Raw genomic sequence first — 16,438 nt, forward strand, 5'->3', positions numbered from 1 at the left:
AAGACTCCCTGGAAAAGACCCTGATGTTGGGAAAGATGGAGGGCACAAGGAGAAGGGGACGACAGAGGATGAGATGGTTGGATAGTGTTCTCGAAGCTACCGACATGAGTTTGACCAAATTGAGGGAGGCAGTGGAAGACAGGAGTGCCTGGCGTGCTCTGGTCCAGGGGGTCACGAAGAGTCGGATACGACTAAACGACTAAACAACAACAACTTGGCCATTTTGCCCTTTGTACTGGTTGTCTATTTGCAGGGAGTTCATAAACAGAGTATTCCCATATGTGATCTCCCCGCATCTCATGAGTTTGACCAAATTAAGGGAGGCAGTGGAAGACAGGAGTGCCTGGCAGGCTCTGGTCCATGGGGTCACAAAGAGTCGGACACGACCAAACGACTAAACAACAACAACAAATATATGGTGCACAAATCTGTATTTTGCATGGCTAGAATGTAGAGTCGTATCTGTTGCTACACTCATTTTTGCCTCACCACTGGCACGTGGCCCCCAGAAGGTTACCCATGCAGGAATGTGGCCCTCAGGTGAAAAAAAAGGCTTCCCACTCCTGTTTTATTATGAATAGCAGAGGTCCCTTGGAGAGATTTATTACCATTCAGCTACTGAAATAAGATTCCGTGCTCTTAATGGAGTGTTGAAAGACACCTTGGGCATCTCACTCACGTGGGACCCAGGTTAGGTATCAGTGCGTTACTTATTCATTGCAGGGATGGTCAGTGGTTTTAATTTTCATCCAGGCTTTTACAGGGCGGGGGAGGGAAGGTGAAACTTCCCCCACTGAGCACTGCTCAAGATCAAAGCATAAGTCAAGCACAAACACCATCTGGGTCGGCCGAGGTCTTTGTTCACAACAGAGAAGCAAGCAGCCTTTGGACCCTGAAAGGTTACGTAGCAGCATTTGCCTTGAGATGTTGGCCGTTGCACAAGTGACCCAGTGTTAGATTAGTACCACATATTAGAAACACTACCCATTTCTTATGGAGACAACAGGCCAAGACCTGTAGAGGTGGGTGTTGAAAGAGCAGTGGAGCGGATGGCACCCACGTCACTCTGTCCATGGGATCTGGTCCAGATATATTTGCATATACAATTCCAACCATTTGGCAGGCAGCCAATGGGGATGGCAGGACCTGTCACTTTCAGTTCTTTTGGCTTCTCATTTTCTTAAATTCAGTTCTCTACATTTCTGCAGCAATTTGATTTAAAAAAAATAAATCATGAAAATTCATCAGCACATTTGTGCCAGATTTATGTTAATAAACACATTTTTGTATGCAGTTTTGACTTACATATGTATGCATGCAATTTCTCCTAATATAATGGAAATTTGTATGTTATGTTCACTAATATATTCATTTCTATGCACACCTTTCCCTAACACATGCATTTTCATAAACATTGTTTGTTTGGTGAACTGCACTGCAAAATTCAGATAAGTGTGAATTTCAGAGGATGGTTGAGTTTCGGTTCACATGTTGCCTTGGAAAGTGCGAATTTGATAGATTTGCCTTTCAATTCAAACTGCGATGACTTTCTCCCCCATTCCTGTCTTCAGGTAAGAGATGAGAAGGGAATATATACACCTTTGATGATAGAGGGATGGTTTGGTTTTTCTTCTCTCTTGCTTCATGATTGGTTGGTATTCCTAACATATCTCCAGTGTGATTGTTTTGTGATTTTCCCATTTTATATTTGCTGTACTCGTGCAGTACTTGTGTTCTGTATGAGGAAGTAGTGTTTTTATCTGCTAATGTTTTCTTGTTGTGAGCTGCTATGAACTCAATCTGGTTGTTGGGGAAAAGGCATACAGAAACATTAAATAAAATTGAATGCTTGCTCACCCATGGCTTGGCTTAACATTGCACGTGAACTGGACCAATGCTTTTAGGCCTAGCCTGTTTAGTGTGTTTAATTACTACAGGATTATGCACTGCTAGACAGAGGCAGGAGTGTTGCGATGGAAATTTCCAGTATTTGCCTTTCTGAGACTGGAGGGTGAGGACTATTTATCTTGGAGAACCGCTAAGAGTCCCAGTCACTCAGACCTAATTTAAACTTGTCTGGCTGTGAGTTTGGGGTGACTTAACCTGTTTGGATTCAATAAAGTTGCCTGTCCTCCCACGGTTATCTGCCTCCTTTCCTTCATGCCTATATATTTTCCACATGTCCTTTCCAAAGAGTTTTCACTCTCCTCCCTTCACACCAAAAGAGAGTCCTCCTGACAGCTCCCCCTCCTTTTTAAGCATCGTGCAGGGAGTTTTGTCACCTTTCCAGGAAAAAAATATATATATCTTGGGATTTCAGTCAGGAGGACATGATGAAATGGTTTAAAACAAAAAAACAGACTTGGTCATACAGAAGAGAACATCTCCAACACCCTTGAGAAAGCATCACATTTCCCAACAATCTGTTCCAATTGCAATAACAAAATTGACATGTTCGGTTCTAGAAGGGCATTTCAGATGAAAAGGAGACAAAATAACCTTGTGGCCTTTCCTCTCCTCCCCTCCCCAGATGGCTCATGAAAAGACAGCTAGCTTGTGGCAAGTACATGACATAAGATTACCTCATAGGGCATTTCCTGTCATTTCAGCTGCATTGAAACACACACGTCATATCCCGTTTTTCTGCTCACAGATTTCTTGGATACATCAAAGTCAGGCCCTGGCGGACTTTGTGGAGCTGGTCCAAGGCCGCATTCATTGCCATACATTTAAAGCACTGCAATACCACTTTAAACAGACATGGCTTCCCTCAAATAATTCTGGGAGCTGTAGTTTGCTAAGGGTGCTGAGCATTGTTAGAAAACCCCCATTAATCCCCCCACAGAGCTAAAATTCCCAGTTGTTTAACAGTCAACCCTTCTTCACAGGGAACTCAGGAAATCAAAGCTCTGTGAGGCAAACGGGTCTCCTAAGAACTTTATAACACCCTTAACAGGTCACAGCTCCCAAAATTTGGAAGCAGGAAGCCATGGCTATTTAAAATGGTATCATAGCAGTGTAAACATATGAGGTAAATGTGTCCCAAGACAATTTGCTGCTTGGATCAGAACAGCAAATGGTCCCCTCTCCGCACAAGTCAAAGTCCTCTAAAGTTTTTGCTGTGGATACCTGGGAGGAAACATAACGTAAGAATGCATCATTTTCTGTTCCTCCCTATTCACCACATGCAGCACTGTTTCCATTCCCCTGCAGTTCACCCCTTATTAAAAGTAGTGAGAGATGTTAGGAGACCCCTATTCCCCTCACACACCTACAATTCTCAGAGTCCCTTGTGAAGACAAATTTGCTGTTCAACCACACTGAAAATTATAGTTCCATTAGGGGAATAGGAGTCTCCTAACAACTCTCGGCACCATTAACAAACTACAGGCCTCAGAAATCTTTGTGGGAAGACATTTAAAGTGATATGAAAGTGCTTTAAATGTACAGTGCAGACGGGGCCTGAGACCCTGAGAATTATCCCCAAGCCTCCCTTGTCCTCTAAAAGGGCTATAACTCTGTTTCAAAAGCACACATGAGTTACTTCTCGGGTTTGTTTCCTCTTGAGGGCATAAAATAGATTTCTTTGCAGAGCTGGGTTTTTTAAAAAATTCTTTTCCTCACACACACTTAAAAGTGGGATGCTGCAGAGAACTTGGCAAAAAATAGAATCCCTCCAAAAAGCAGCCCAGATTCTAAATGAGGGAGAGAGAGAGAGAGAGAGAGAGAGAGCCCAAAAGGAGTGCCTTCCCTAAGCAACGTGCACATTGCTATTTACCACGAGCGGCAACAAATGCCAGCGTCTCCACAAGGCCTCTTTTTCCAGCAAGGAGGCACGTCACTACCCAAGGGACAGATACGATTACGAAGCATGGTACAGACCACACACAGCGAGTACAGAAAAACACACGTTGAATTATCAGCTTTCCTTGGGTTACTCGCCCAGCCCAGGCTGGTTCTTTCACCGAGGCTGTCCCCTGTCTGAATTTTCTGAGTTTGGGGTGGGGGTGGGAAACAGGGACTCCTGACTCAATAAAGATGAAAATAAAGGCACAAAGGGACTGCTTGGAGATGGGGGGGCTGCTGTAAATACGGGACGTTGCTGTTGTTTGTTTTATCGACGGTGACAGAAACCGCACAGCGCACTTTTAAAGCTGCCTTGGCTCTCAGCTCCACTGTTCCTGCCAAAGCCAGGAATCTCATGAAGTCTCCCCTCCAATACTATAGTTTGGCACTAAACATGTTGCCCAGAGGCAAGTAGCAAGCGTCTTCAACCTGGTCACATGCAGTCTGAGACAGACCTTGCCTCCTGTATGTTCAGACAGGAGATTCTTGACTTCATTAACCGATCAGCTCATTGATGACCTTTTTTCCTCAGCCTTCCTCCACAGAGCATAACTGTTTGATTTGCTTCAAGATAGTGCCGTGAGAAAATTAGGGGTTGACTTTTACAGCCCAGCTCCCCCAAGGGACTCCCCAAATATCCCGTAAGTCCATGATCGGTCAAAGAAGAATAGGTGGAGGTTAGAACCAGCCAAAGCAAGGCAGATATTTATTTTTCTGTTGCAACATAGTCTCCCTACCTTGCAAGGGGGTGATGACCCAGAACAAAAGCATGCAGCAACTTTTAAAGGCAAGAAATTGCCCAACCCCTTAGCTAAAGACCACCTACAAGCCATACCAGTGTCACAGAAAGAGGCGGTCTACAATGGAAATTTGAGAGTGTGGCTTGTCACCTGTCTGTCAAGATACCTGATCATGCTTGATGATTGCCTTATCCTGGCCAGTCTGGGCCATTCTTTTGAAATGGTAAATACCTTAGTTCTGGGATTCATTGTCCTAGACCTCCTTTAGTCATGTGAGAAGTTTATCTATTTACAGGGTTGGAAGGATTTTGCAGATGAAAAGAACTATTGGGAAAGGTTTTCCCAAGATGCTTCCTTCTACTGGGTGCACCTTAAAATTTGTGTAAACAATAGGAGTGATGGTTTGCTCTGCTGAAGCAGCCGGTGAGGTTTCCTTTGTAGAAGAAGCCAGAAATGACTATGATTTTCAGTAGTGCAGGATGCATTGAGCTGCTTTATCAGCAAACAGCATGCTCTTTTCTCTAACACTCACCAGAGTGAGGGGCTGGTGAACAATTTCAATTTACTAACTTCTAGTGGTGTGCTTTCCCCTCCACCTTGACTCACCGTTACATCCTGTAATGGGTATGAGTTACTCGTGCGTAAACTGCCGCCTCTCTAGGCTTAATTGCCTTGGTTAAACCGTTCTGACTGCACAGCCCATCTCCGCGCGGCTGTCTCAGTCGCTAGCAGAATCTGTCTGTGGGCGTTTCTTAAACCTCTTCCAGCATAGAAGCTGTCTGACTCCCAAACGCCTCCTTCTCTCACTGTGCGGGAGTCTTCTGCGCAGGGAGGGCATGGGTAGTGGAGGACCTGTGCTCTCCTCACTGATGTCCAGAGAAGAATCCCGGAGCTCTCCCTCCGCCTCCCCCATATCCCGGGTGTTGCGCTGATTTCCTTCCCCCTCAACCGAGCTGCTTCTCCCCCTGGTGCTGGGTCCTTCGCCCGCAGAACCTGGGAGCCTCCCCTTCGCCTCTCGCTCTGATGTCAGTTCCCTGACACATCCAAACCAGATTTCAACCTAATGCTGGCCTTCCTCTCCATCTGGCTGCATGTTATGACTATTTTGAATAGGGATGGAGAACCTGTTACAATTTGAGAACCATGTTCCCTTTCGGACAACTTTCCGGTTCAAGAACCCATCACAGGCAGGCAAAAGCATTCAAAGAAAGCGCAAAGCAGAAGTGGTGAGGAAGGTGCCTCGGGAGGTTCTAGCTTGGGGAGAGTCCCAGAGGCCAGATATAGATACCTCACTCAGCCGCCAGGCCTGAGCTTCCCCACCCCTGATTTAGAAGCTTCAGTTGGTACTAAACATAGCCTCTTTCCTCTCATTGTTGGTTGGGTTAATATGGTGGCTTGTCAACCAACATAAATACAACAGCTGAGGTTTGGCAGATGAACCAGTCTTGTGCATGAATCATAGAGTTGGAAGGAGTCTTGTAGGCAGTACAGCTCCCTGCTTGATGCAGGAACTCCCTAGCTCTGCCTGAAGACCCCCAGTGAGGGAGAGGCCACCCGCCCCCTCTGGGTGATTGGTTGGTTCCAGTGTCAAACTTCTGCTACATTTTCTCCTGACGTTCTGCTGAAACCTACCCTCCAGCCCACTGTATCTCTTCAACTTGGAACAGACACATTTGCAGAGGATAAGGCTATTGGGGCCAATAGCCACAATGGCTACCTGTCCTCCCTTCCTCTGAATTATAGCCGCTGGGAATTGCGAGTGGGAGGGCGCTGTTGAACCCTAGTCCTGCTTGCAAGCTTCCCATAGGCATCTGGTTGGCTACTGTAAGAACAGAATGCTAGATTAGATGGGGATCTGGACTGAACCAGCAGGACTCTTCCTATTTTCTTATGGTAGTTCTGCTCTCCAGGGCAGCCTTACCAGAGGGATTGGCTGGTCCACTGTTGGAAGTGGAATACTGGACTAGACAAGCCTTTGATATCTGATCTAGGAAGGTTGTTCTTAGGTCCTAATGCCTTAGACCCATTTGTTTGTTTCTCCATTCACACACACAGTGCCAGATGCACTTTTGCACGTTATTATCCCAGAGGAACTTTGCACGTTCTCAGAGAAGCTGATCGTAGTGTGCAGGAATTTTTGAAAACAAGAGCTAGTGGAAGCCTTAACATTGCTGACCTTCCAGAGAGAAACCCTGGGGCTGTTGGTCCTTTCTCACTCCCGACTGACAATGATCACTGGGTCATAGTGCTCAACGGTCCATGTACTCAGCCTTTTTCTGCAGGAAATTGTTTGCAGTCTGTCTGCCAAAGAGAATGTTGTGATATTTCTTTTAAAAAACAAAATAAATGCCTTCAATCACACAATCAACAGGGTGTTGTCTTACACAGTTCACTTCTTCCTCCCATTAATGGGCACGGAGAAAAACAGCGAAGCTATTTCTTCTTGTTTAAAAGAAGCTATTTTTGGCAGAAACCAGTTTGCTATCAAATTCAGCATAAATGTCATCCTGAGTAAGAAAATATTCAAGTGATATATTCTATTCTTCCTGGAATGAACATTTCATTCCCGAAACACAAAAGCAAACCAGGCAGATACAGATGGGGTGAGCCAAAGGCAGGTGGGCATCTGCTGGAAGATCTCTGGGGGATCTGCAGCAGCTCTGATGGCAAGAGTGTCTAACACCTAGTGGTTCAGCAATTGCAATAACAGCCCCACATTTTTGACTTGAATTCAGCTGCTGGAAAGGAAGAAAATTAGTCAACAGCGGACTTTGGGAGCTCAGTTCAGCTCTTCAGTAGGAAATGAATTCCTAGGGCACTTCCATACATTCTCTTTATTCAGCATTCATTCCGATTTGTTTGTGGGGAGGTCAGATGATGTGTGAAAGCAAGTGTATAACTACAATGGAACTCGTGGGTGCACAACGAAGCTGAATGGATGGATGAAATGGAATGGATGAAAGAGGAGCGGACAATTTCTTTTTTAAAAAAATTATTTATTTATTTATTTGGTTTTTCAAATTAAGATTTTACAGAGATATATCAGACATAAATCATAAAAACAAGACTCCAGGGAATCTCCTAGACTTCCCTCCTCCCCTTTGTGGGTCCTATTAATCATTTCATCCCACATCTTTTATCATACTCCAAATCCTTTACCTCTTCCATTATGTCCAGAATTCAACCTTAAACTACAAGTGATATTCCAATCCTAATAACGATTTTAACTGTTTACAATGGTCTTTAAAATAAATTATAAATTTTCCCCATTCCTTATTAAAATTTTGGTCTTCCTGATTTCTGACTCTTCCAGTCATTTTAGCCATTTCAGCATTGTCCATCATCTCGATCTGCCATTCTTCTCTGATAGGAACTTTATCTTCTTTCCATCTCTGGGCCCTGTAACATCCGTGCAGCTGTGGTCGCATACAAATGTTGTCTTAAACATCTTTTTTTCATTTCATTATAAATCATTTCCCAATAATTTTTGATTACTCCCTTTTCACAAAACATCTGATCTTTGGGGGAAATGGTTTTATTGCTCAAGACCTCCCAACGGAAGCAGATTTAGGGGAGCATGACCGGTTCGCCTGTGCGGGGTGCCAAGGTGAGAGGGCACTGCAGGAGGTGCCGCAACAATGTTGAACAATGGAATGTGAGATGTGGGAGGGGCTGCAAAATTTTGGCATCACAGGAGGCGCCACTGAAATTTCAAAGCCTGAAGTCTGCCGCTGCTGTAAATTGCACGTCCTGAATTTGCTGGTATGTGATCAAATTCCTTCTAAAAATAGCAACAAACTGGGGGCACCCCTGGGGTCTGTATGTTCTCATCCTGTTCTTTCATTCTAAGTATATGGTAGATCTTGGGGTTATAGTAAAAAGAAAGTCGATCCAACAGGCCTGACATCTGCCCCCACCTCGCTCTAAAGAATAACACCCAAAGTGGGAACTTCATAGAAGCATCACTGATGACTTGGAAGTCACTTACATATCCCAAAGAAAGAGAAAATGCAGCAGCAGTATCCCCCAAAAAAGTTTGCCTAATCTAATATGCTATAATTTAAATAGAAATACAATGCATCCTCACCACAATGAGAAACACATATGTCCTGCAGGCCAGCTTGCTCCGCTGTCCATACGTTAACCACTAATGTCCAGGTCCTATAAGACTATAAGACAGTTCCAGTTTAATTTTGTTGCTGCCCAGTGTCTATACGTGAGACTGCTGCTTTCAGCTCATAGTCTCCTTATTTTGCATGTACTTTTGCAAGTGTGCCATGTTGCTTTTCATACTGCGACGCTGCTCAGGGTGTTCTATGAGCAGAAGAGGGCTGCAAACGATCTTACTTATTTCAGCTGTACTCGCCTCTTTTGCCTGCTTGCCTTTAGCGCTGCAATCCAACCCTGCTGATGTCTCATTTTAGGGGTGGGGGCAGGACTTGGCTGGCTCAGGGGCCCTTGGTGCTCATGTATCCCTCACGTCACTTTGCCTGCTTTGATGTGGTTCCCTCGGACAGCTGGGCGAAAGTGTGAAGACGGACCTGGACGCTGCCTTGTGAAAATAACATGTGGTTCTAGTTTAGAGTCCGAGGCTCTGACTTGGAATGGGAATGCTATCGTGGGGATTGTGCTGACATGGATTTAATAATGGTACACACAGAAAGGTGGGTCTCATGGTGTTTCTCCATAGGGAACATGCAGTCTTAGTGATGATCAGCTTATAAGGGTAATATATGTGTGTTTCTCCGCCATTGGGAGGAGGGTGTTTTGCTGCAGAATGAACTTGATCATTGCCTTTGTTAGAACGTGACATCTAATATTGCATATAATAAAATCAGTGGGGCCATTCCAAATCCCCAAAGTAGTAGGTATGCCTGAAGAGAAACTCTTAATGCAATCATTTGCAGGCCTTGTATGCCTCCTGTCAGGGATTGTGCTGAGGAGGGCTGCACTGAGGAGGAATGGTTGGAGCCTCCCCCTCTGCCTGCTCCTGATCAGGATCCTGAATCTTCCCAGGAGCAGGAGGAAAATATAGATTTGGAACAGTGGTTTGCAGAGGGGCATAGTTCAGAAGGCAGAAGCTGGGAAATACTGGATGAGGAACAGCTAGGAGGAGAAGAACTGGGGGAGAGAGGGCGTTAACAGATTCATAGTCATTGGACAGCATTCCTCCACCCTCCCCAAGGTCTCAGAAAGTCTCAGAACAGAAAGTGCAGAGGGCACAAGCTCAGATTACAAGACGTAGGAGTGACATAGATTAATGGAGGGGTGCTAGCTTTAATTGGGAGCACCATCATTTCGAGGAGTCGTGTTCTTTGTTCTCTCACTGTGATTATTAAAGATTCTAACTGGTAAGACGTTCCTTTCATTTGATCTTCTTATCTACTGCAATGGGTAGAGGAAGCCAATTCCCTGAAGCCTGACACCTCCTTCCAACAACTCCTGCAGCCAAGCTGCTGCCAAACATATTCTCTGCTTTCCTATGGACCATATCAGTGAGGCCAGGAGGGGTGGGGTCTTGTTGTCTGGGCAGCCCAGGCCCTCCATAAAGCCCAGTCTTGCACCATGGGGTGATCACTTTGGTGCTGCTAACGCAACGTTTTGACTTCACCCCTGGAGGCGCACTCCATTGTCTCTCAAGGCAGATGGATGGCAACAACAGCAGCACTCTTTGGCAGGCTACAGTTTTCATGGGGTCTCTCAGGATGCCCTTTTTATTGTGCATCCATGATTACTTTTGCTCATGGCAGTATTGGGACAGTCATATACAATCCACTTTTCAATACCATCTACAACTGCAAAGGTTTTGGGGTGGTCACAAAGCTTCTGTTCCAATCAGTGCTTATCCTGTAATTTCCTGCTCAAATCCTATAAACCCTTTATACCACAAACATTCCAGACTTTGTTTGCTTGCCCTGCTTTTGTTGCACTGTGGCACAAGAGAGCCCTTCCAGATAGCAATGTGTTAAAAGAGAAGCATCACAGAAGCAACTCATAAAACAGAATGGTGTGTGGACAGTCCAATATAAATCTAGCACCAATGCACTTGTGCATTGTGTATTGTATTGCCAGTGTGGCGTAGTGGTTAAGAGCGGTAGACTCGTAATCTGGGGAACCGGGTTCACGTCCCCGCTCCTCCACATGCAGCTGCTGGGTGACCTTGGGCTAGTCACACTTCTCTGAAGTCTCTCAGCCTCACTCACCTCACACAGTGTTTGTTGTGGGGGAGGAAGGGAAAGGAGATTGTGAGCCGCTTTGAGACTCCTTAAAGGTAAAGGGACCCCTGACCATTAGATTCAGTCGCGGACGACTCTGGGGTTGTAGCGCTCATCTCACTTTATTGGCTGAGGGAGCCCGCATGTGGCCCGCATGACTAAGCTGCTTCTGGCGAACCAGAGCAGCACACAAAAACACCATTTACCTTCCCACCAGAGCAGTACCTATTTATCTACTTGCACTTTGACGTGCTTTCAAACTGCTAGGTTGGCAGGAGCAGGGTCCGAGCAACAGGAGCTCACCCCGTCGCAGGGATTCGAACCGCCAACCTTCTGTTCGGCAAGCCCTAGGCTCTGTAGTTTAGACCACAGTGCCACCTGCATCCCTTAGAGACTCCTTAGAGTAGTGATAAAGTCGGATATCAAATCCAAACTCTTCTTCTATCAAAGACATGTTGCACAATAAACCTGGGGGGGGGGGAGAAACCACCAGTCTGAAGGGGCCCATCGCTAATAAAAAGCAGCTATGCAAAAATGAATCAGGAAGGCCATAGGTCTCCATGTAATAAAAACTCTCTTTCCCCTTCTTTAAATCAGACTCAAGATTGCAACAGGCTCAAGCTACATAAGCCTTCTGTGTTGCTGCCTGCTGTGTGTAGCCTTTGGACTTCTGCTGGGTTTGATATTTCATCCCTCAGTCTCCGTCTAGCCCGAGACCATGCAATATAGATGACTGCCAGTAATTTAACTGCAGTGCCACTGTCTGTAAGATGCCAAGGCTGAAAATGTAGAGGTGCTGACAAGCTCATCTGTTCATTGCATCCTCCAGATATCTATGACTGTGGGAGATCACTGTATATATTATTTTAAAAAAATCTAGGTAGCCACAGTGCGATCCTATGCATGCCTGTTCAAAGGCAAGTCCCTTTGAATTCAGTGGGACTTACTCCTAGGTAAGTGTGTATAGGATTGCAATCCTAGTCGATCTGATTTTGTAGTGAGAGTCTCTGATTCCACAATAAGGCAAATTTCCATGCTTTTTTGTGCATGAGTGAGTTAACAGGAACGTTATCTCTTCTCTTGCACTGAGCATGAAATTGGATCAACAATCATATTTAGATAATCAGAAGAAAGTAAACAGTACAGCTCTCCTGGGACTATGCCACTTGAGAATGAAGATGGAGGGCTGGAAAACTGAACCCTTTCTTATTATTTTTTCGGTGCCGACAGAAGAACAATATATGAGAGTTCAAGCCTAGCCTTTCTGATGTGCAAGTTTTCTACATGTAGGGAACATGAGAGTAATCAATGATGGGATTCCCCTCTCTGCATTCTCAACTGCTACAGCATTACATTCTCAAGAAAGCCAGTTCTGCCAGCAAACAGGGAATTATCTTCACATGTGGTGGGGGTGTAAATATGTACAATTTTTTTGGCAAAGGGTGTTTAACAGAAATCGCTGGGTTAAAGCTGGCCGAAAGCCCAGAGGCAGCATTATTATCAATCTACAATGGAGTGGAAGGTTTGCAGGCTATGAAGGACTTGCTCACAAATGTATTGACAGCTGCACGAATTATTATAGCTAGAAAGTAGAAGGGGCAAGCTTAATATAATATGGAAGAATGGTATAAAGAGGTGTGGGATATAGCTATTAATGATAAATTAACATGTGCCATTAAGGTAAGATGGTGAATAAGTAGGAGAAATGATTTTGAGGAGATATGGAGGGTGTTTGTAGAATCTATACTGTTAAAACGGAAAGGGGTCAAACCATCGCAGGAATTGTTGAAATTTTGGGAGGTTGGATAGTTAGAATGGAATGGTCTTGGTGGTGGGGTGCACATTTTTATTCTTATTTATTTATGATTATTACTTTGTCAAAATAAAATTGAAAATTGAAAATTGAAAATTGAAAATTGAAAATTGAAAATTGAAAATTGAAAATTGAAAATTGAAAATGGAAGGAAGGAAGGAAGGAAGGAAGGAAGGAAGGAAGGAAGGAAGGAAGGAAGGCGGTTCCATATGAGTCTTCTGTGTAAATCTGCCCTTTTGTGTAGCTTTGATAGTCAGCATGCCTCTGAATACCAGATTCTGGGGAGCCCAACTGGAAGAGTCCTATTGCCTCAAGTTCTACTTAAGGGCTTCCTAGAGGTATCTGGTGAGACAGAGTGCTGGCCCAGACGGGCCTTTGGCCTGAACCTTCAGGGCTCTTCTGGTATTCTTATAACACACAACAAATCTGATATTTGCTCCTTGCTTAGATCTAGATTGTTTGACCATATTTAGAACAGCAGACGTACAGTGGAGTCACACCAGAATCACCAGCTCTTTTTGGCTCTTGCTAGCAGAAAGGAAAAGGAAAAAGCAACATATATGGTGGGGAGGAATGGTCTAAGAAGAAGAAGACATAAATAAAGGCAAGTCTCATGTTGCAGGTCGGGGTAAAAGGTCTGAAGAAGCTGAAAAGTGCTGATTTAGAGGATAATTTAGGATTCTCTGGGCTTTCTGTCCCAGAGAGGCTTTCGAACTGCAACAGAATAGCTGCCTTTTCATCAATTGAATGGACAGAGGGGGACTATTCCACATTAAGATCCCACGTGTTGCCGCAGATGTTATAAACAGCTGATTTCCAACAGGAAGCTGACTTAGCACATGCTGGGAGCTGGGAATTCTGCTATTCCAGTTTGCTCCTAAGTGAATTTCATGCTGACCACGAGTTGTGCTGCATTGACAGGCAGACTCGCTGCAGCCACAGATCACATACAGGAGAATCAACTTTGCACACTTGCCCTGCCAGCATGGGCCAAGGCTCAGTGTGCTAACAGTACCTTCGGATATTTGACAGAGAAAATGAGGTGTGCTATCATTGTTTAATTGCATGCAACTGCTGCATGTCTAGTCTGGTTTTCTTCTTCTTCTTAAGAGGACAAGCAAGTATTCATCTTCTCCCTTGCAGCAAACCCATCTCTTCCTCTTTTTGATCTTATTCTTCTGAAATGTGCATGTGCTCCAGCCCAGTTTTCAAAGCCCAGTCACCACTTATTGACCGTGCTGTACATGACCTTTGGGTTCAGGCCAAGCCTCCTTCAGAAAGCGAAGAGGGCAGGAGGGATGAGCAAATCTGTTAACTTTAGTTTCTTCGGTTCCTCCTTTTCTAATCTTAAATTCAGCTCTCCAGATTTCCACAATACTTTGCATTTTCTCCTCCCCCCCTTTTTTAAAGCCCTCGTGAAAATTAATCAGCATTTTAGTACAAATTTGTCCTAATAGTCCAAATTTTTGTATGCAAATTTTTGTATACACATTTTTGCAAATAATTTTCCCCAAACATAATGTGTTTCTGCATGCTATTTTCATCAATGTGTGTGTTTTTATGTACACCTTACCTTAGCATATGCATTTTGAACACATTATTTGGCAGGCGAACAGCCTTGCAAAATTCAAAGATGTGCAAATTTTGAATGAGGGCTGCATTTAAGTTAGCACACTGTTTTTGAAAGTGTGAGATAGTTAGGCTCACCTTTAAGTGCATACGGAATGAATTTCTCTCCAATCTCTAGAAGGCCATCTCAACCAATGTTTCAGAGAAGGTGACAGGTGAATTTATTACCATTGTCCCCACGGACTTCGCCAACTTCTACAAGGCTCATAGGAGAGGCTGGGAATCTTTTTTTCTTTTTTTTTCAGTCCAAGCACCACATTCCCTTCTGGGGAGTCTTCCAAGGTCACAGGCCAGAGGCGGGCAGGGCCAGAGGCAAAAATGGGAGGAGTAATAAACACAAATGTCAGACCCTCCAAGTGTCCCTATTTTCCAAGGACAGTCCTGGGTTTACAGAAGTTGTCCGATTTGATCCCGGAATGTCTCACTTTTCCTTAGGACATCCCTATTTTCATCAAAGAAATGTTGGAGTGTATGGAGGTGTGTGACCCTGAGCCAAGGAGATAAATAACTCTGCAAACTTTAGAAGACATCTGAAGGCAGCACTGTATAGGGAAATCTTTAAATGTTGAGGAGGAGGAGGAGGAGGAGGAGGAGGAGGAGGAGGAGGAGGAGGAGGAAGAAGAAGAAGAAGAAGAAGAAGAAGAAGAAGAAGAAGAAGAAGAAGAGTTTGAATTTGATATCCCACTTTATCACTACCCGAAGGAGTCTCAAAGCGGCTAACATTCTCCTTTCCCTTCCTCCCCCACAACAAACACTCTGTGAGGTGAGTGGGGCTGAGAGACTTCAAAGAAGTGTGACTGGCCCAAGGTCACCCAGCAGCTGCAAGTGGAGGAGTGGAAACGCGAACCCGGTTCACCAGATTACAAGTCCACCGCTCTGAACCACCACACCACACTGGCTCTTTTTATTATGTTTTATTATGTTTCTATATATGTTGGAAGCTGCCCAGAGTGGCTGAGGCAGCCCAGTCAGATGGGCACAATATAAACAAAACAATTCTTATTCTTACTACTTCTACTATGGAATAGGATGTCCCTATTTTTAGCAGAGAAATGTTGGAGGGTATGAAATGTGTACCTTTGTACAGTATGCCGGTTTTTAAACATATTCCATCCAGCCATGGAAGAGGCATTGTCAGAGTTCAAAAACACTGTCCAGCCAGGCAAAAGCATTCTACGAAGCAGGACCAGTGAGGGGTGTGGCCAGGGGAGTGGGGCGTGGCCTGGGGAAAGTCCTGAGGCCAGGCACAGAGGCCTGAAGCCCCTCCCCCAGGCCTCAGGCCCCACCCCTTGAAGTATGGCATTGGGTGCAGATGTGAAATCCCAGCAAGCACTGGGGCATTCACAGAATGGCAGCTGGTATTGGTTTCACTGTTCACCACTAAGAACCCCTCCACACTGGTGTTTTCCTGGATGTATTCTGCAACATGACCCTGATGCAGTAACAGTTCATTAGTGGTGGATTTATAAAAGGTAAAGGACCCCTGGACGGTTTAGTCCAGTCAAAGGCGACTATAGGGTTGCAGCGCTCATCTCACTTTCAGGCTGAGGGAGCCAGCGTTTGTCTGCAGACAGCTTTCCAGGTCATGTGGCCCAGCATGACTAAACCACTTCTGGGGCAGTGGAACATCGTGACAAGTGCCAGAGCGCATGGAAATGCTGTTTACCTTCCCACCACAGCAGTACCTATTTATCTACTTGCACTGGTGTGCTTTCAAACTGCTAGGTTGGCAGGAGCTAGGGCAGAGCAATGGGAGCTCACCCCATCACGTGGATTTGAACCACCAACCTTCTGATCCACAAGCCCAAGAGGCTCAGTGGTTTAGACCACAGCGCCACCTGCGTTCCCTGGTGGATTTATATTGCACCATCCACACACCTCTTTTTGCTTTGTCAGTTCTCTAACGTTCCCCCACATTCTTGCTGCCTGGAAGGGCATGGTTGCATATAACTGGCCTGATGCCAACATGAGCACAACACAACGGTGCTAATTTCCCCTGCCAACCATCTCTTCTGACATTCCTATTTGAATATAAAAGTGTAAGGGAAATATGCATCCGTATGCATTGAAACATTGCATTTCCACAGCTTATTCAGGTGCAATATATTGCCACCCATGGGAGTCAATCCCAAACAAAGGCGCCTCAAAGATACCTTACTCAGCAAAGTTCTGTCTGACTCCTTCCTTTCCCCAGG

The sequence above is a fragment of the Podarcis vaucheri genome (assembly GCF_965113315.1).
Source record: "Podarcis vaucheri genome assembly, chromosome: 15".
NCBI lineage: Eukaryota > Metazoa > Chordata > Lepidosauria > Squamata > Lacertidae > Podarcis > Podarcis vaucheri.